Below are 22,520 nucleotides of genomic sequence, written 5' to 3' on the forward strand. Positions count from 1 at the left end.
AAGAGAACAAGGTTGCATGACTTGCAATAGAATTTGTGTCCTATATGGGCTTGGCATGATCTGACCTTATATTTATTACTAATCAACTCATAATTGGTGTTGCAATTGATGTATTGCGCTCCTTTCAAGTACAATTGATCTACTGTACTAGGTACTTGTTTTCAGTTGAACTTGAAAAATAAATAGGTATTAATTAATTATTAATAATTAGCTAATAAATTAAGACTTTTTAAGGGCCACACTTTAAGTTTTCTTGTCTTATTTGGAATATAATATTTTACCCAATATTTATTACAGAGAATGATTCACCAAATATATGAACTTTTGTATATGTTTGGACAAGCAAAAGAGGAGGAAAGTACCAACTATTTAGTGCTAAACCGAAGCAACAAAGGAAACTGAAAATAAAAAATGTATCCAGATTCAGTCAAAGTCCATCATCCGGCTGTAGGATATTGCTAATTTCCCCCCCCCCCCCGGAGCCTTTTCATTTCCCATTCGGTCCACTCAGTATACAGAACAATAACCATGAGCGGATAGTGAACTGTAATACAAGATAGTAGAGAAATGAAATCTAATGATCAACAGCCGGATTGAACCTGCGATCTCCAGCTAGTGCTAATCACTCCCCTGTTACGGAACATTAATTTTTAGTTTTCTGATTTTTGTCCACAAAAATGGATTTTTTCTTTCTTTTTTTTAATGGATTTCTAGGACATTTATGTGAGTTAATATTTACACTTAGCAGAATTTCACATTGAGCTTCAAAACTCAATATTCGAAATTTGAAAAATTTCAAATACATGTTATTCACTTCTTTAAAAGTCTTCTCTCACTTCATCTACCTTTTCAATATGGGTCTACCTCTTCCTCTTATTTCCTCTACATGCAATTCCTAGTTGAGCCTAGCCGGAGTGCAATTTAATTAATTCATTTATTTTTTTATTTAAAAAATAATAAAATTGTGAGCAGGGGCCTTAAGTATTTCTAGTGAAAGCTCCATTCCAAAATCCTGACTTGATCACAATACCAAACGGTACCACTAAAAATATTGAGCGTCGTAAACAAAAAAAAAAATGCATTTTTTGTGTCAGCCAGTGGTAAAAATAGTGCACGAATGTTCCACCTTGGAAAATAAATATATAAATAAAGTAAACAATGAACACGCGCTGTTTATTCAACTTGTTACCTAACAACATTTCTACTTTTAGCCGAACAAATTTGTTCCCAATAATGGTAATATTTAAATATGAACAACTGTACAATTAATATTTTGATATTAGTCAATCTGTTCTGTTTATACTGTTCCTTTGTTCATTTCAATAATGTTTTATATTGAAATCTGAAAAAATACGCCACTTTAACTGGTAATCAAAGAGGCTGATAATAGGAAAACAAATAATTCGTTAAAAAACATTTTTAATGTCAGGAAGAATTGATAAAACTAAATTTATTATTTTGAATGCTATAATGCAGTTGTATAATTAGATATTACACTTCCTGTTTGTATACCCAAGAACATAACAGTACAACTTATTTATTGCTGTTCCCAATAGCTACGTTTAAAGTAGAGTATTTAAATACATTAAAATCCGATTTTTGGCTTGAATCAAATGGCTTCGTGTTTTTACATCTATCTACCAAAATCTTCAAGAATTAATCGTAATAATTGGAATGAGAAAAAAAAAAAACGAGTAAGTGTGCATCCCGCATTATTTTTACTTAAGTCGCCTGTTTATATTTTTATTACTTCTTTTCCAAAGTCAGATGTCTAGGTATATTACAACAATGTACGAGTTGCGAGTCATTCATATTATTATTGGTCAGCTGGGAATTTGCGGTACGATTGGTACTGCCCAGTCTTTGCTTCCCAAAGTCTCTATTTGCGGTACCCTAGTTCCGCAAGCTTTTGTTTTTTCTCTCCTGAAACTTAAAAGAAGTTGTTAGTAATACGTGACGGCAAATTTTCACCAATATTATTGGTCTACGGTCTTTATCGATCCGTAGAACATCAGGTCGATTGTGTTACAATTAAAGCATAAGTTTAGGCTCATATTGACATATGCACTTCCGTTAATTAAACCCACTTTTCGTTGCTAAAGTCTGATAAGTAATTTTGGCAAACTGGTTGTCTACCTAAGAATTGTTTGAAAACCTCAACGCTTTGTGCTTATGCTTCGTAGTTTCTGGCTCTTGATAGCACAACAACTAACTACCAAAAACCCTCACCGTCTCTGCAAACAAATCAACGACAAGCGAGTCGAGCTTCGAATCCGCATTTTGTCGACATATGATAGACCAAGGTAGTCTGAAGTTATTTTTGTTGAGAGATTACACCAAATTGATAATGAAACCTTTGATGTTGATGGTCCGAAACCGGTCAGCCATACCCAAAAAAAAAATCGCTTTATGACCGATAAAATCAGCGAAACCTTGAAACTATTTAACTGCTGACATTAGAGACTTCTTAGCCACCTGTCGCCTCAGTCGATGAGAACGATTTTCTTTGTTTGTTTGTATTTTTTGTTGGATTATGATTAAAGCTGGGTGATTAAAGAATTCGTTTCTTTAATAAATATTAAAGATGATGAAAGAATAAAGTCGATGAGCGAGAACGGAGCGGAATATGCGATAAAGTGACGGATTGGGTAACTGATAAAATTGTCATATTGGATACATAAAAAGAAGTATTACTTAAACACCGATGCATAACATTTTTTATAATACATAAAGTATGAATTTTATTGGAGGTTTCATACAATTTTATCTTACCAAGATTAAATATAAAGCGATCCACCACTGTACACTCTTCTGTTTGTGTTAGGAATTCTTTAAAGCTAAACTTATCTGTAAATGGCGGTGAGGGATAAAAGAAAATTGCAGACCTTTCTTTTTCTTTTTAACCAAATCAATAAGCCAAGCTTGCCGGTGAAAAATATTTGTTAGGAAGTTAAAGGAGACGATGGCAAGGAATAATAGAAATACCGAAGCTGTCTTTCTCCAGAAGGGTGCGCTCTGCATTCCTTTTTGAAGGAACGAAATTACAAGGTCATATCCTCGGCGTTCCTTTTTCTTTTCACCAGACACTTTGATAAATAGTAGCCAATGATAGCCTTCATTTTGTCTGCATCTAAATGCTTAATACGAAATAATTGGTTAATTTTTCGAATTAATTAAAAAAAAAAAATATTTTAAAATTTGAATTGATTCTTTTTACCAAAAATTACAAAATGAAGAGCAAACAATACCCTAATGCCGTTAAAGGATGACGCTAGAGCAACGTTTAATAACTTAACTGATATTAATCGAAAGTTACTTACTGCTTGCTCCCTCTATACAATCGTATTGAAGTTATTAATTATTTTATGAATTTAGTACTTAATTATCTTTATTAATTTAAGGCGCATTAATATCTAAGGTCATCGGCGCCCAGTGCTTTCTTCAGGGCACAAACGGCCTCCGGACAGACAAACACGGACGGTGCGCTGTAAGAAGCTGCAAGGAAGAGGAAATCTAAGGGCCAGCAGGTAGATTCAACTCGCTTGGGAATCCATTAAGCTAATCACTATAATCCTTTCATTGGGTACCTTTTATTAATTCAGGAAAGATACATTTCTGAGCTTCTCTCTTAGAATATTTTCGAAAAAATGCTTATATTTTCTGAAAAATATTATTATTTTATTGGAAGATTGCAAGTGGGAAACCCTTACTGTCCCAGTATTATTTATACCTATCCACGGACTGCTTCAAGTACTTTCTTTTCGGTTCAAAAACTCATCCTAAAACCTCGATATCCACCTGAACTTGGCAGGCGATAAAAAAAACCTCTCCAAACGATCAAAAACGACTAATACAAAGATATTTTAACCCATTTAATCAAACAGCTTAGAAATTTGGGGATCAGCGGAAACATCCAGTATCTTCTGAGTTCCAAATTTCTCAAACGAAAACATTATAAAATCGCACCCAAAATTCCCATGGCATTGGGTTTCTGCTATAGCTATAAGAACCCTCCTTTACAAAATATTCTCATTCACCTTTTATAATCTCATTTAAAAACTCACTCTTTTTTTGGGGGGGTAATTGCCATTTTAAGAAGTTTATAAAAGACGGATCACAGCTATTTCATTTGCAATCATTCATTATAAATAACTATAAATAGGAGCTCTCCACACTGGTGTAGAACTGCTATCTGATCTAACCTATTTAGAGAAAAAATCAATTAAAATAATCTGGATGCTGTTTAATTACCATTACATTCAATTACCAAACTAATTTAATTTAAAAGTTTAAATATAGAATTTTAATCTAACTTTATATCTTCTCTTCTAAATAAAATTATATAGTTCATCAAATAAAGGCGAAGTACAAGATGTTTTCTTTCAATTGAAGCAAGATTTCGGCTCTAAATACAATTTCTTCTCAAGGTATTCACTATGTAAGGTGCCAGATTATTTCATATCAAATCCATGTAACACTTCTTTATGGCGACAGGTGAAGTTCAACAAAATGTACCATACATTACGTTATTGATCAATATTATTGACTTTGTGTCTCCTCTGTTTGACATATTTCTACATATATTTCAAAAAAATGTTCTTATTTTCGCATCTTTTGTCCTTTATTCCTCCCTCTCTTTAACCGCAAACCATCAACATTTCCAATAATGCCATAGAATTAATACATTCTTTTTTACAATTAATTTTAAGCAAATAAACAGAATCCAGGAGCTGTTAAAAATTAAAAAAGTTAAAAATTGAAACGATTATTTTTATTTTTTCAAAAGTACGATAAAAATGAAATGGATCAAATTAATCACTGAGTTCATTCCGTTTATGAGCAGTGGCCCGAAGCCCATTTCAGTTCAATAGCTTAATTAGGAATTAGTCTCTCGTTAAACAGTAACTTTCCATCGATATGAGCTGAAAGAAGCTTCTTCTAGATAAAGATATATTCCTAAAACCATCAAGGGATTCGAAACCGGGATCTCCTTGTAGGAATCCAGTGGCTAATCACTGAGCTTTCATTGATTCATTTGTTTTTAGGTCTCTAAATAATACACTAATATTAGCTCTAAATAATAGCGCTTTAAAATTACTTAATTTTTTTTTTTAAATTTATTTTGTAATTTACAATCTGTATAAATATATATCGGGTTGGCAAATAAGTTCGTTCAGTTTTTATTTTGGTACAGATTCATTCCGAATTTCTTTTTTTGTTTTCGCCGCAAGCGCAGAACTCGATTGTTCATTTGAAAGATTAAGTTAGGCTTGACCTTTTTATGATTTTCGGTTTAACAAACATTACTATTGTGCTTGCTGCGAGGCTGTAAAGATGGAAGAAAATAAAGTGCATTTTCGTCATATTTTGCTCATTATTTTAAAAAGGGCAAACGAGCTGCAGAGGCTCATAAAAAGATATGTTGTGTTTTTGGTGATGATGCCCTAACAGAACGCGTATGCCAAAAGTGGTTTGTCAATTTCTGTTCTGGAAATTTTGACATTAATGATGTGCCCCGCTCCGGTCACCCGACCGAGATTAAGTCAGATAATGACAAGGGCGTAATCGATGAAGATCCATGCCAATCGGTGAGAGAGATAGCAACAGCACTTAACATATCCTATACGAACTCCAAAAATCATTTGCGTCGGCTGGGATACGTTTCTCGGCTCAATGTTTGGGTGCTACATGAAGTAACCGAGGTCAACTTAGCCACTCGCATATCCATTTGCGATTCGCTGAGGAAACTTCAAGAAAATAACCCATTTTTAAAGAGGATGGTAACGGAGATGCAAAGGATCGTCTACGATAATGTAGTGCGTAAAAGATCATGGAAGCACTGTAGTGAGCCGCCGCAAACAAGCTCGAAGGCGGAATTGCATCCGAAGAACATTATGCTCTCCGTATGGTGGGATTATAAAGGTATCATTTATTACGAGCTGTTACCGTCAGGCAAAACAATTGATTCAACTGCATAATGCTAGCAGTTAACCAAACTGCACCATGCAATCCGCACAAAACGTCCAGAATTGGCAAATCGCAAAGTTGTCGTCTCCCACCACGACGACGCCAGACCGCATACATCATGACTACTCGGAATAAACTGCTGGGACGTTTTGCCTCATCCTCCTTATTCACCGAACCTGGCACCTTCTGATTATCATTTATTCTGTTAGTTGCAGAACTCCATGAACGGAAAAACTTTCGATAATGAGAAGATTGTCAAAAAACATTTTGATTGGTTTTTCGACGATAAGCCACAGACGTTCTACGAACGTGGTGTAATGAAGTTGGTGGAAAGATGGCAAAAAGTTATCAATAAGAATGGTCAACATATAATTGATTAAAATTTATTCTGTGTATCAAAAAAAATGTTATTTATTCCACCCTCAAAAACCGAACGAACTTATTTGCCAACCCTATACAATAAGTAAATAGGAGGTGAATGAGATGAGCTGGAGCGGGAAGAGCAGGAGGAGAGAAGGTACCCAGCGGTAGTTTAAAAAATTAAATCATAAAATACGGATTTTGTCTGTTTAGTTACGGGTAATTCGTTTTCTTTCAGTAATCTTAGTTCGAAATCAAATTTCTAACTGATCAAATTCCTAGCAATAAAACTAAATTAATTATTTCATTAAAAAATTAGTTATTTTCGAATTCACTTCAAAAAACAAAAATCATTAAATAACTACTCACATCATTCTTGTTACCTTTTTGATTTAATTTGTCATAAATGTAAGTTCAAAACACTATCACTAAGAAAAAAGACAGCTGTTACAAAGCAACTAACTTAAACGTTGATTGAACGACATGGACGAACTATTCAGCAGGTACTACTTTACTTTATTTAGCTTACTAATGAATGAATGAATGAATGAATGAATGAATGAATGAATATGTTTATTTGCCTCTTGAGTACATTTCCTCCTGGCAAGGAGTTGATAGCAACGAAATTAATAAAGCATAATAAAACAGAAAAATAACTATCTCAAACATAAAAGTATTCTCAATTATCCTTATTACAGTAATTAAATTATAACAGAACAGAAATACATTACTACTATTAACAAAAAATACAAACAAATAAATAAACAAATAAATAAAACAAAATAAATAAGTACCCAAAACAAAAGTAGCATTTCAAAAGAAAATCAAGAAACAAAACAAAAAAAAAATTATTATTTTTTTTAAGACATTAACCTTTTTTAAATTTTATTAATATTGATTATTTAATTATATTTTCCTTTGCCGACTATTTACATCTTAATTCTATTTATTTATTCGTTTAACGCAAATGCTCTTAATTTTAAAGCTGCCTCAGTGTACCAATATAGATTGTTAATCTGTTGCTTACATGTAATATTATTTAATAAATTTATAATATTTTCCTCATTACTTGCATTTCCCTTCAAATACTGATGGAGAAAACTATTGCGTAAACTGTTATATATGGGACAGTGTATCAAAAAATGCACCAAGTTCTCGGGCTTCTGCATATTGCAAACTGTACAATTTTCTTTCCCTTCAAACTTATGTAAAGTGCCATTGCAGTATAACCTAAAATAATTTTCATTACATACTCTAAGTTGACTGATTATTCTACGTTTACTTAAACTATTCGGTATTTCCAGATACTGTTCTCCTAAACCTAGTGTACTTATATTCCTATAGAAGGAGTTATATCTGGAGTTTATGGCTGCCTCTACATCTCTCGAAACATGGTGATTGCTAAATTTTTCAATTAGATTTCCTAGTACCCTCTTTACTGCGCATCTATTATTTATATCCATGTACTCTCGCATACCCACTACCACTAGCTTTTCTTTTAGCTGGGTAAACCAATTATAGTACACTTTATTACCCGGCCATTTATCTAGTGCCCGCAACCTCTCCATACATATTCTCGGCAATCTGTAATCCGGCATATTGTTAACTTTATTTAACCATAGAAACATACGTTTCACAATTTCTACTTCAATATGGTTGTACCCGGTCTCTAGAAGAACTAAATGGTTCGGAGTATTGCGTGCCCAGTGGTAAAGACATTTAAAATACCTAAGCGAAACCATTTCCAGTTTCGAGCAATGGAGGGGAGCCCAAATTTCGGACGCATAAAGCAATGTTGAATCCACTAATGCTCTACACAAAGTTAATTCCGTTGCCAATACGTTACTTTTAGCCCTGTTCAATACCGATCTAGCATTTGCTGAAGCCAACAAGCCTTTCTTTATGACCGCCTCAGTATTTATATTAAATCTGCCCGAGCTTGAAAAGATGACCCCGAGATAATTGTAACGATCAGCTATTCTTATCTCTTCATCTTTAAACATTATTTTTTTCATTTTTTTAATTACTCCACCTCGCCGAAATATTATAATATTTGTTTTATTTAAATTTACTTCTATTTTATTTTCATTGCAATATCTTTCTAGTAATTTTAATTTCTTTTGAGCATCAATCCACGAATTTGATAAAATCACGACATCGTCAGCAAAAAGTAATATATTCAAGTGCCTACTACTATCTATAGTTACAGCTCGAGTATTTTCCTTTTCAAGATATTTCCCCAAATCATTAATAAACAAGGAGAACAGCAGAGGTGAAAGTACGTCTCCTTGCAATATTCCCATAGTCAACTCTATTCTCTTATCCTCTATCAATACCCTAGCTTTACTGTACAACTCTTTGATTATATTAATTATTTTTATACTAATACCGATATTAGATAATTTTTGCAGCAATTTTACATGATCAATGGTATCGAATGCCCTTCTAAAGTCCACGAATATTGCGAAAACTGATCCCTTTTTAAGTCTAAGATTGATATTTATTAGTGTACTCAGAACGAATATGTTATCTACACAACCCCTGTTCCTTCTGAACCCATTCTGCTCTTCAGCCAATATTTTATTACTTTCAGTCCAATAAATTATTCTCTCAGCAAGGACGGAAGTGAACAATTTAGCCATAGTATTAATTAAGGCCACACCTCTATAGTTTGCCGGATCCGATTTATCTCCTTTTTTATAAATGAAATGCATAAATACTTCGCCCCATTTGTCTGGTATTTTGCCACTATTAAAAATTACATTGAACAGATTAAGTATGTAATGTTCCCAGTTAGCAGGCATTGCTTTGTACACCTCATAGGGGATACAATCCGTTCCAGGTGCTTTCCCTTTACTACTTTTAAATATAGCACTCTGCAATTCTTCTAAAGTAAAATCTTTATCAAGTTCTGGTACACTCAATAATCTGTCATATCGAACTAGAATTTCTTCTCTGGGTGGGTATAGATTTCTATAAAAACTAATTAGGGCTCCAACTGAAACAGAATCTCTTTGAATTTTCGGCTTTTTGTATCTATTTATTACATCCCAAAAATCTTTACAGTTTCTAGCATCAGATATTTGTTGGACTTGTCTATTGTAATATTCCTTTTTTGTTAATTGAATAAATTTTTTGTAAGCCACCTTACTATCATAATATTCTTTAAGTACATTAGAATTAAAATTATTTAATTTACAGATTTTAAAACTATTTTTAACTTTCCGTTTTGCTTCAGAGCATTGTGCATTAAACCATGGACTTTTATGACTGTTTACTTTTTGCTTGTGTACATCTTTTATTAAATCTAACTGTTTTGCTGTTTCATTTATAGCTTGAGTGACATTGTTATATAATGAATCTGAATAACAAGAATTAAAGTACAATTTTTCTGATTGATTTAATACGGTGCGAAACATTAGCGATTTGTCGGCATTCCATGCAAAAACTCTTTTTTTCATTACTTTATTGTCAATATTTATATTAATATTCCTATTTATCCCCTCTAAACTTAATAAACATGGAAGATGACAAGAATTTTCTACTAAATCTAAAACTTCAAAATTATGAATAACCCTAGCAATAGAAAAATTCGCCCATACTAAGTCTATTACACTCGCACCATTACTAGTTATACATGTATAATTTCCTTTTTTATCGCTCGCACTTCTTCCGTTAACCAGAAACAGACCGTGCTCCTCCATTAATTCTGCAACTTTTCTACCCCTTGCATTTATAACATTATCTAATGAAACTCTTTCTCCATATAAATTAATACCTAATAATAAATCTTTATCAATCTGATTAAGGTTACCTACTCGACCATTCCAATCACCCCCAATTACAATATTATCATATTTGTTCGCATTTTCTAATTCTAATAACATATCGTCTAATAACTGTACACATACATCACTATCACAAGTTGGTCTCCAGTACACGTGCCCTATAATAAAAGAGAAACCTTCAATTTCTATATGAATAATTAACCAAAGGTTTGTAGAGCTAATAATGCTTAACTTTTGGTTTAACCTTTTTTTAATAAGAAAAGCTATACCACCGCTAGCCCTACCTTTTTGTTTCTCCTTAATTGCTTCAGAATGTATAAAAATATACTCATTTAACCAGTTGGGCAAACTATATGGAGCACTAATTAAAAAAGTTTCTGAAAGGGATATTACATCTTGCTTGATTAACATATTTTTGGTTTCAATATTCATGTTATAGATACAATTAAACCCTTCAATGTTCCAAAATAATAAATTATAATAATTATCATTAAAAGAATCAGAAGAATCACCTACTAAAATTTCAGCGAAACTTTCCTCAGGAGGCTCCTGTAGATGGTTTTCTCCAGAAGCAGTAGTACGTGAGGGTTGGTTGTAAATAGATGGATGCCATCAGGAGGGAAGTGATCTGACTGATGAAGTTGAGGGCGATCTAGGGCGAAATCGAAACTTACTCACTTTTTCTTTGATTTCATCAACCTTTTTCTTTTTCTTGATTTGTTCATCTGAGAGAGTATCCGATTGACTTCCGGTCTGTTCTTCAGTAAACAGAGCTTCAGCCTCCTTCAAAGTGTAACGGTTACCTCTGAATGAGAACACTTTCCTATTGTAATTTGCCCTTATATCCAAATTCTTCATTTTGCTTATGCAAGCGAAGATCCTTCTTCCTTCTTCTCTTTCCTCTTTAGAACGGTCGTGGCTTAATCGGAAATACCTGTGCTGAAAAAGTTGTTTATTGCTGAATATTTTTCTTTTTAGCAGATAACTGTTCAACGAAACCAATATAGGCCGTGGTTCACCTCCTTTCCCTATTCTGAAGCAATTATTAATATCCCGATCAGTTATTATAATTTCGCATCCAGCACATTCCTCCTTTACCGTATCTACAACGTTTTCATTTTCAGCGATAGGTACGTTATAGATAATTAGATTATTTTTCCGCAACTGTCTATTTAACATTATAACCTCTTCAGTAAGGCGAAAATTCTTTTCTTCCAATTCCTTACATTTCATTTTCACGTCAGAAAACTGCTTCATTACATCTTCCATAATTGTTAAAGTCTTTTCCAAAGTTGTTTTTATCTCTTTTGTCTCACTTAAATTTTTCTTGATTTCATTCATTAGGTCCTCAGTTGAATACGCCATTACTAATATTTATTTAAAATTTAGGAGACAATAAATTATTAAAGATAAATTAAAATATTATTTCAGTTACTTTTAAAATGATTACGAAAAATTGAAACACTAACAAAAGCTCTTGAACTTTGTCTTATCTCTCCGAACAGCACGCTCTATCACAACAACCGCTCTCTAATAACTCATCAATTATTAAATTAAATTTCCTTTAATTTCTCCGAAGAAAATGCACTATTTTCAATGAAATTTCACAAATATAATCAATTCTTTATGTTCTAAAACTATGACAAATTTCACTGCAAACTGATCACTTCAAACCAATAAAATTTAAAGATCAACAGAGAGCGATCTATTCACGTTCATTGCAGCTACCAAACTCGCTTACTAATGTATTCTCTGTGATGATTAGTTGAAAAAATGGTAATTATCTTGGCATGATTAAGTTATTTAGTAAGCTTTAATGATACATCTATCTTATTCAACTGTAGAGTGTTAAAAAACAAATTGCTAACCTTGTGATGTGTTGAATAAATAATGTTATAAGAGAGTTGCTGGAATAATGCATTAATTTGCTTTTAGTAGGGTGTTTACTTCTAACAAATCTCCAGCTTCTTCTTCCTCATGTTAAATGCAAAAGCTGCGGGAAGAGTTCCTTTTACATTTCAAATTTTTTCCCTTACTTTCCCAATAGATTTTTCTTCTTTTTAATTTATTTATTTATTTATTTAATAAACTTTACTTTCTTCAGAGTTGGAGTGGAAGTGTAGAAAAAGGTATCCACTAGTAATATCTCGACTTGCAAGGATTACAGGTTAATCCAGTTTTAAGAAAATCGTAAAGACATAAACAAAAAATTGTACATCAACTTTGTATTCAACTTGGTAGTTTTTCATACAAAAATGTAACTTAATAAAAGATTCATTTAACAATAAATATATGATATAATAGGCAAGAAAGCAGAGTTCTAAGGCCCGGGTTCCCGTCTGCCCTTTGATTTATCTTCCTAAGAACATCTTATAGCTCAATGTCCGGTGATATAAAAAGTTGTCTTAAAAGAAAGAATACTGGGCGAAAGCCAGTAGTGCACTGAAAAAGTCACTGAGCTGTAATGTAAAAGTAAAGTAAAGTAATGCCTATTTTTTCAGGTAAGGGGCTCTATTTAATAGATTACATAAAATTGATCTTACTATATCAGAAATTAATTTGCTTTAATTTCATTGTTCTTTGCTTCTAAAAGTAGAATTTTATTGTTACTTTTTTTTTTTAAATAACTAATGAAATCTTGCAACCTCTATTCCAGAGGTACCCTGACCCTGAGTGGTCAAAAAAGGTGGTTTTCTCAAATTTTTTTGGTGAATCTGGCTATCGGTTACGTAACGTGTAATCCAAAAACGAAAAATAACATAAATTTCAAATTTGATATTGGTTTGAAACCCGACAATAACCATTTACACAACAAAATCAATGGAAGTGCCACTTTACTAAATCATTTTTTGTTTTTGGTTTTCTCAAAAAAATAATATATCGATTATATTAGTTATACTAATTGTTACATATGTATAACTATAATTTCTTTTAGAAAAAGAATTTTTAAGTAAAATTCATTTAAGACCACTTTTGTGCAAGGAGATAATTTTAAGATTCCCTCATAAATAGTTACTTTTTAATAATCTTATTCTATTGGGTTTAGCCATGTATGTCTAGTTTCTCCAATCAGAGATGTCAAAAATTCCTCGACAAGGAAATATAATTGAAATTATGTTTTCAATGGAACAATCTGTAAACCATTTCAACATTAATTGAAATCATCTGGCTACAAAAAATTTAATTCTCATCAATTTACTCTTTCACCTCTCTTCTTAGACTGATTCCATTCAGTCCAATGTCTGAATTTCTTGGCTGTCATTTGAAAATATTACTTTACTAAATGGGTTTGCCACTTTTTTTTATACATTTTTTTGTTATTTCATGTGTCTCTTTAAAATTTTCCGAATAGTCATCGTACAGTCATTACAAACGCAATACCACAACTTTTATTTGGGACAATTGTCAATTGAATTCAAGAATGGGAGAATAGATGTGTAAATTTGCTGTAAAGAGCTTTTTTTGTGTGTAATGCATAATCCAGTTTTTTGTTTATTGTTAAGTGTGACTAGTATCTCAAATTAATAAAAAAATAACTCAACTGGTAGTTCCACTTGGCTCAATTTTACACTTTTTTGAGATTTTTTTACAAACATTTGGCTGAACTTTAATCTTTCACTTTAAACAAAATTTTATAAGGCATAATTTGCATAAGCTGATTTAGAGTATTTCTCAGAGAGGCTTTCCAGGTAGATGTAATTTCTGTTTTATGTTCGCTTTATGTATGACTAAACAATTTACCATCAATAGTTTTGATGGTAAGAGCGAGACTTAAAGAGTTTAACTTTAAGATTTAAATTTAAGACTTTAAGAGTTTAACTTGAAGATTTAAGATTTAAATTTAAGACTTAAAGAGTTTTTAAGAATTTAAGTGTGTCCACTCTAGATTTTCTTTATGTTCTATATTATGACTTTAAGATGTTGGAAGAGCCTTTACATAAAATAAACATGCTAGGAATAGTTATTTTCTGGCTTTTCTTTTTGCTCTTGACACTAAATTTGCATACATTTTTTTAAATCTTCTTTACGGTTTACTTAGAAAGTATTCTTAATTACTTGAGTTACTTTACAATGTAAATGTGATTACATTAAATTGGTTATCATCCAGTTTGTTGTCAGGAAGTTCTAATTTGATTAAATTTTTTTATTACAATTTAAAATTAAAAGTAAAACAAGAAACACAATTTTTATCATAAATTACAATTTTTCACTAATTGATACTCACTTTAACAGGAAATAATATAAGCATAAAAAAAACAAAATGAAATGAAAAAATAGCCTCATTTTCATGTTGCAGAATTAAGAAGGTTTATGGAGGAGGTGTGACCCGTCCTGTTTGAACTGAACCGCCTTCTACCCATTCCCATTTCTCATCTCCAGACTTCTTTTAATATAGAAGTCAGAGACCTCGCAGCCGCAATAAACTTTCTAACTGCTGCCGGAATCATTTTTCCTTTAGAGGGGTAGAGGAACCCTTGTTTCAATCTACCTCTTTTAATATTGAACTAATGGGAATCTGGTAATTTTTAGCAATCGAAGGAATACTCATCAATTTTTAACAGTTTTTCACAAAATTAGAAAATAAATTAAGATATCCGTAGGAAAAAAACAATAGAAACCAATTTAGACAAAAAAGCAACACAACTGCATCATAAACGAGCAGACCAAATTTAATTCTGCAGAAACCCTTATAATGATTTAAACTGTATGAATTAAATTATAAATTTAAATCCAAGGCCTAGACCAAAAATCAAATCCAGTAACACAATTCATTTCAGCTTCACAGGTCTTCGAAATGTCTAAACATTTCAAGAAAGAATTCATCATATGTTTTAGCCCTGAGAAGCAGATTCTGTTTCTTATGAATTTTACACCGCATAATACATTCTATTGACCGTCACAACTGTTTACCGGCTTGTAGCTGTAAATAATGATAATGCCTGGGGGCAAGCAGTGACTGGATGGACTCGTCAAATGAACTGCATTTTGCACTAAAGCAATGTCACATCTAAAATAGATGCAGTATTTTAATTAAACCTAAATCTGTTTACAAAAAATAAGGTCTTCAATAGTTAGTTGCTCAAACTCAGAATATAATTGGGTTCTTCAATTAAAATAATTATTAAATAAAATTTATTTTGCTCAGATAATGTTTGTCGAGGATTGTGTTCATTTAAAAACTATCATACCCCAAATTTTAGACAGATACCAGAACTACTTAACTGCAATAGACAAATAGACAATTCCACTTTTAGCCCATATTACCGTTTAATATTTAATTCTAACCTGACAATTCAACATTATATAGCTCTCTACCAACCTGCCTCCTACACCAGACTAATAGCACAAATCCGCACTTCTAGCAAGTACTTTATTAAAATTACTGACCAGGCTACTGTTCATAATATTAATCCTCAGATTCAATGTAAGCTTTGCCAATTAAATGAAATCGAAGACTTGTATCATATTTTTCTCAAATGCCCCAGTATCAGCCAATGAGAGGATTTTATATAACTGCAACAACGAGGAGACCTGGACGGACAAGTTGCTTAACCCTAAAACTGTATCTGCTCTAAAAGTAATTTGCACATATGTGAGTAATGTACTCATTAAGAGCCTTAATACTTTATAGATCAATATAATTTCTTTAATATGAAAGTGAACTTAGTAATAATAAATATTTATGTATGAAATTAAACTTAGAAAATAGTAATAAACTGATCTTTAAATTTATCTAGGTTCGTCTAGGAGTGTGAGGCAAAATTTCAACAAATTTATTATGCAATTAAATTATACTAAAAAATTAATATTATTTATAATACCAAAGGTTAAACTATTATTTTTCCTTAAAAATAAGATTTACCTTTTATTTTTTTTTATTTTATTTTAAGCTGAACTTTAATTTATTTTTTATTCTACTCTTTATAACAGAACTACACACATTGTAAAAAATAATTTGTATGGGGATTGATCCCGTAGAGCGTAGACAATTTTGAACGATGTTACATGTTATTTGTATAAATCAACCCTTATACAACTGTCCTACCGGACAGTTTTAATATGTCAATATTTTAATAAAAATATATAAAATAAATATAATTAACCAGAAAAACTGAAGAAACTTTTCTTTTAGATGAAGACATGATAGAGGGTGATGATGGGAAGTATGTGATAAGATTGTCTTCTCTGGCTTCGCATTTGATGAGCATCAACATGAAGGTACATACTTTTAAAAAAAAGTTTTTATTTTAATTTTGAAAGATATTTCTTATTTGTTTTTGTTCTTTATCATTACTACAAATTTTTTTTAAGTTTAAAAGCTCTTTTTGAAAATCTGTGATTGAAAAACAAAAACAAAAAATATTGACTCCAGGCAATAAAAGGAATATTCCTTGAAAATCTTTTTAAATTTTAGTTTTCATTCTATAAGGTTTTAACACCCATATTCGACTAGAGAGGAAATAATGATTCCCCTGGAAATATATATATATATATATATATATATATATATTTCATGACTCTACTGGCAACTATACACACTTCTAAGCACGATCATGAAGCAACAAATAATGAACCACTTGTTGCACACTGGAAGTGGATTTTCTTTCTCTATCCTGTCTCTCAGCTCTTGAGTACTGAACAAAATATCATTTTGTATTTGTTCGTATTATTTACATAAGCTTAGGGCGTTGTTATTCTTTTCATTGCACGTTTAAATAAAAAATTGAGAGTCATTTTATGACATTAGGTACGTCTCTACTATGCTGTTGGTTCGTATTCCAAGCGTTAGTAACTGCCACAATTATATGAAATGTGACCTTAATTTCACTTTATCCATATAAGCTGTCTTTGCTTTGCCATATAGTTTGTTCCGTAATAGTTTCTCTTACAGTATTAATTAAGCAAAGTACTTTACTTTCTAAGCCTTAACCACTCGGTTTAATATCCTAGCAGATATCAATATTTAAGAATTGTGGCCAGAAATAAAACCGCAAATTAATAAATCCTTGAGAAGACAATTAAGCAAAGATTAAAAAGTGTTAGATATCCAATCCAAAAAAAAAAAACAATTTAGGGAAACAAAGAATGATAATTTTTATAGTAGGTATATACAGGGTGTTCAGCATAAGACTACGGTAACTTCGGGAGGCGATTCTGGGCATCATTTGCAACAAAAAATTCCATATAAACTATGGCTCGATTCGGCTCCGTTTTATAGATATTTTTAATTTTATGTTTTTTCAAGGTGTTACTACTTTTTAGCAAAAAGATGTTTTAAATTACACGTATGCAAAAAATCATACTGGATTTGATGATTCTGATCAGATATATTCTTATGGTAGGTGAATTCCTTTCTTAATGCCGACGCTGTTTTGAGGCCTACTTTTTTGCAATTAATAACAGATTTCTGCGTCAATTTTTAACATAACCCCAATTATTGTATACCGTTCGAAAGATGATCGTATGTAGATGTTTCTCCTGAATAGTGCACGGTTTTTTCATATGAAATGTTTTTGAGAAAAATGAAGTCAAATTTTTTGGAAAAAATTAGAAACTTGCTATTTCTTATGATTGGGCCACAAAGTAAAATACTTAATATTATTATTTTGGAATACAAATTAGCTTATTTAAAAGGAAATTTAACCTTCTTTCTAATGAACTTATTAAAATAGCTGTAGCTTTAATAGTTTAAGAAATATAAACATCTTTTTGCTAAAAAGTAGTAACACCTTGAAAAAACATAAAATTAAAAATATCTATAAAACGGAGCCGAATCGAGCCCTAGTGTATATGAAATTTTTTGTTGAAAATGATGCCTAGAATCGCCTCCCGAAGTTACCGTGGTCTTATGCTGAACACCCTGTATAGTAGATTAAAAAAAAGATTAAAGTATACATTAAAAAAGGTTTAGAAATCAATCCAAATAACAATTTTGGTAAATTGTGTCCCTTCTTCATGAAATTTTTTTTGTAGTGTTCCTATGTAATTCAGTAACAAACTTATCATGCTTTTTGAATTATTATGAGCTAGTTATCATTTTAGTATTTACTGTACTTTATTTTAGAGGCTGGTTAGCCAAAATTTTCATTGCCGCTGAACCAGGGTGCTGTAAACACTTCCATGAACTTAAAATTTCTTGACGTTATAAAGAAATGAAAATGTTCAATAAATAACACATTAAGACCGATATATTTCTAAACTTATACCTAATTAAAATACTAGACAAAATAATTCAATATTGATGCATCAGGAATGTTGTAAGCAGCGTAAAAGAAACCGGAATCAGCAGGTTATGAAGTTATTTAAAAACCCATATTTTTCTAAAGAATTAATTTACTTATTATCTAGGTGAAACCATATTTATTGCCCTCATTATTGCTCTTTAAATTTATTAACACTCCCAACAACTTTTGTCTTCAAAATATGTAGCACGGAAGAACAACTCACTTGTCAAATGTGTGAATATGGTGCATATTTATACAAGGTTTTTTAATGAAGAAATAATTAATAAGTATTTTTGTTAAGGTTAATTGCTCTCTGATTGGCAGTTGGAAACTCCCATGAAATGTCATAAAATGAACGGAAGCGCGTAAGAACCATACTCATAATAATTTTATCTCAGTAATTTTGTTTTAGTTCAGACAACCAATTAATGGTAATCCAAGGCTAAAAGCGCGAAACTTGTCGCCACTCCTCTAACCACTTCAACATCTTGGCTCTGAATTTAGAATAATTATAATTTAATTACAAAAAAAATGAATACAAATGACCAAAAAAATGTACAGAAGATTGTCTTAGGTCTTGGCCAATCATTCAACATGAATCTGATTTCTGGAGGACGTCACTCCCTGTTTCCAATGCCTTTCTATACTTTTATAATAAAATAAAATAATTTGGATCGTTAATTTAAAATTGAGGGCACACGTGTGAGAAACAAGGAAATTATTTTCATTATTCCATTTTCTAGAATTTACTAATAAATTATTTAGGGAAATAATTAGCTGAGCGGTTAGGGAATGCTGGATTACAACGCAGAGATCACGGGTTCAAATCCAGCTGCTGGCCCCCTTAGATTTTCTCTACCAAGAAGCTTCTTACAGCTCACTGTACGGGTATGGACAGTTTTGTCTATAAGAGAGAACACTGCTTGGAGGCCAGCAGTTGACTGAAAAAAGCTCCGGGAGCCAATAACCTCCTCAGATGATGTTGCGCCTTAAATAGGAAAAAAATAAAATAAAGAGTTTACTTCTAATTAGTGTTTCCTTACGTCTGCAATGACAGAAAAAGTGCAATAGGTCCCGCGTTATTAGAGGCTAATTTCAAAGTAGGTATGGTTACCAACACCAATATCTGCTTGGAAATGCCTTATTTGCTGAACTAATAGTAATAAAGTCGTGAAGCCATACGATTGATGGCCTACTTCACTTTGATTGCTAACGCTAAGGAATTCACTTTCAGGAATTTGATCATTTTTTTTTAGATTTTCCACCAGATCCAAGAATTTTATCTTGAGAGCCGTAGCTTATTTCCAATCAAAGTAACTTTTTGCATTCTTTGAATTTCAAGCACTCCTTTAATATTTCTTTGGCTTGGTAAATAAAAATGTTTTGCGACTTTATGCTTCGAGATCCCTCAAGTGGAAAGTCTGAAAAAGATCACGTTCGGAGAGCTTCAAACAAACCGCTTCTCGATTGTAAATGGTTCTACGTCTGCTTGGATTAGTTCAGGAACAATCGGTGTAGAGCAAGCATACCTCGTACATTTAAGACGCAAGTGAAGCTGTTGTTTTTCGCTACTTTGTGGTACACTATTATGTCATGCACGCTAGTTTTCTTAATTCATCTTGGCTCACCCAGTCTCTCCAATTCTTAATGGGACGTTTCTTTTCTGTGAATTTTATTTTAAGGAAACCTTTATGGAATTATGTTTTAGAACCATTTAATAAGTTTCTTTTTCATCAAATCAAAACTAAAAGTTTCTTTTCAGAGTTTTAGGCAACGTTTAAATAATTCTCTAAAGCTTTAACATCGCTACAGGTTCCTTAAACAATAAGGTCATTGGCATGCAAAACAGCATTTATTCTAGAAAGCTTTTTCTTGCGTTTTAAAATTTATTTAAAGTTTACATTTTTTTGGGTAGCATATATATTTATAACTGTTTGCTCATAAAATCCATACAAATATATCATTCATATTTTTTACATTAAATAATTGAATATTTTATTTTGTTTTATTAAGAACTAAAGTTACAAATCAGAATAAACAAGAATTAGATCACAGAAAACAAGTTATAAGTCTCCAAAGTTTGGCCAATAATTTTTTTTGTTTAAACGGAGTGATTTTAAAACTTGAAAAAACAAAGCCATCAAATTCTTGATCGCTTTTTTGTTTTTAAATAAGTTTGAAAGTATATGTTATTAAAAGAGGATAGCGATCTTTAAAAATCCAAAATATCATTTGCAATATTTATTTAGAACTCAATTAGATAAGTGAGAGTAGTTTGGCGCTAAAGTCGGGAGAGCTACAAATAGGAAGTTTTAGAAAAGTAAGTTTGAACTGAGAATGGCAAGCAATGAACTAAGTTACTATTCTCTTGTAGCTTTCTTTAAATACTTGGTAGTTTAGAATGCTTAACTAATACAACTTTAAATCTAATGCGGAAGTAATCAAAAAAATTTGAACTGTATTAAAGCTGTATTACCGAATTAAGCAAGAAATATTGATGTAGGAAAAAGTTTTATTTTTACTCATTTATTTATTTTAAGACAACATTTTGGTTTTAGTTTTCTACTTTGTTTAGTTTATCCTTAAAAAATGATATCAAATGTATTGCACAATTTTAAATAACAGTTATTCTTTAATATCAATTTTTCTGTTAAGATGATCGTTGGAACTAAATTAAACATAACTTTATTTTTATGTATAGTTACTTGATTGCAATACGCATGATTTTTTTTTAATTATATAAATATTAGTATCCATCAACAAATTGTGCGAAACGTAAAAATATATACAACATATTCGCTAATTTGCAGTGTCTTACCTTCAGATATTAGGAAGGATGCGGTGCGATAGGATCCATGATAGCTGAGGGGTAACAAGGAAGCACTAATGCCGCACGAGGATTCCAGGTGTCCGGGTGGGGCGTCAAGGCGGCGACGAGCGCATGTTCACATCATCTCCTCCCTTTATCAACAAACCCTTTTGTGTACATCTAGTGATCTCTAATATATATTTATATATACAATTAAAATGCGGGAGTATTATTATACTATATTTTATACCTTAAGATACTTTTATCTGCTATAAAGAGATAAGAGATATCTTATCTACCCTTGTATCAATGTAACTTTTTTATTTTTTTTTTTATTATTTGTACTTTATCTACTGATTAGACACCAGTAATTTATCAAACACATTTGTTTTTTGTTTTGTTTTTATTATACATACATAAATTAAGTGAAAGAATTGAGTACAAGAGTGGAGCAGCTATCTACTGGACACTCTCCTGTAAAAATAAAAATTATAATTTTTTCAAGAAGTCATTAACGAAAATTCTAATTAAACAAATATAATATGGATACATTTGAAATCGCTTAAACAACTATTGTAGAAGATAGTACTGGGAGCCTTTTTCAGTGCACAGCTGGACTCTGGACAGTGATCTTAAAACGCTCCTAGGAAAAGAAAATCTATGGAGGATTCAAATCCGGTTTATCCTCGTGGGAATCCAATGTTTTGTCTATTAAGAGTTTATTTAGCAAGAAATGTGTAAACTGGTTTCTAAACTGAGCAAATCTGTAGCATTACATTTTATCATCATGTTATTTATTATTGGTCACAAAACAAAGATGGCTTCTATTGAAAAGATTGTACTCGTACTAAAATGTTTTACAAGACTGGGTTTTTTTAAAATTTTATTTTATTTTTTTAAATATATCCAGATAATTTATATAAAATAATTGGGCTTCCAAGTGAGCTCCTCTTGTGTACTGTAGCACATTGTCTAATGAAACAGTCAACTTTATAAATACGAATTTAATGCCTTTTAATTACTTTTTTTTTACTAAATCTATGAAAAAGAACCTTTCTCGTTCAGCAATTAATGCATTTATTTCCTCTTAATCCTAGTAACAGCTAATAATCCTGTCGTGTTAAATTTCGTAAAATTGAATCTTCACATCAAAAATACCTCTTGGCACTTCTGAAAACGATGCTTTATCTTTCCCCTCTTAATTACTTGATTATTAGTTAATAACTATTGAGACACAAGTAAATTTAATATTTAGAAGTGGACATTTAGCTTGATTGACTTGGAGTTCGATAGATACATTCTGCGTTTAAATAGATAGTAGGTAGAAATTTTTGTTTAATGCAAATTTTACGTATTTACGCTCATGTAAAT

At 31.4% G+C, this 22,520-nt stretch overlaps 1 protein-coding gene across 1 annotated transcript in view; it reads right to left on the minus strand.

Annotated features, from left to right (window-relative positions):
* Window positions 1-21,316, minus strand: part of LOC141452691 (arylalkylamine N-acetyltransferase 1-like) — a 98,573-nt gene extending 77,257 nt beyond the window's left edge. The window contains exon 1 of the mRNA XM_074125073.1: window positions 21,159-21,316. The gene's annotated coding sequence lies outside the window, so the exon portion shown is untranslated. The remainder of the gene's footprint in view (window positions 1-21,158) is intronic.
* Between the last annotated feature and the right edge of the window lie 1,204 nt (window positions 21,317-22,520).

This window comes from Rhodnius prolixus, unplaced genomic scaffold (genome assembly GCF_049639745.1).
Source record: "Rhodnius prolixus isolate KJV_2025 unplaced genomic scaffold, Rpr scaffold_3, whole genome shotgun sequence".
Classification (NCBI taxonomy): domain Eukaryota; kingdom Metazoa; phylum Arthropoda; class Insecta; order Hemiptera; family Reduviidae; genus Rhodnius; species Rhodnius prolixus.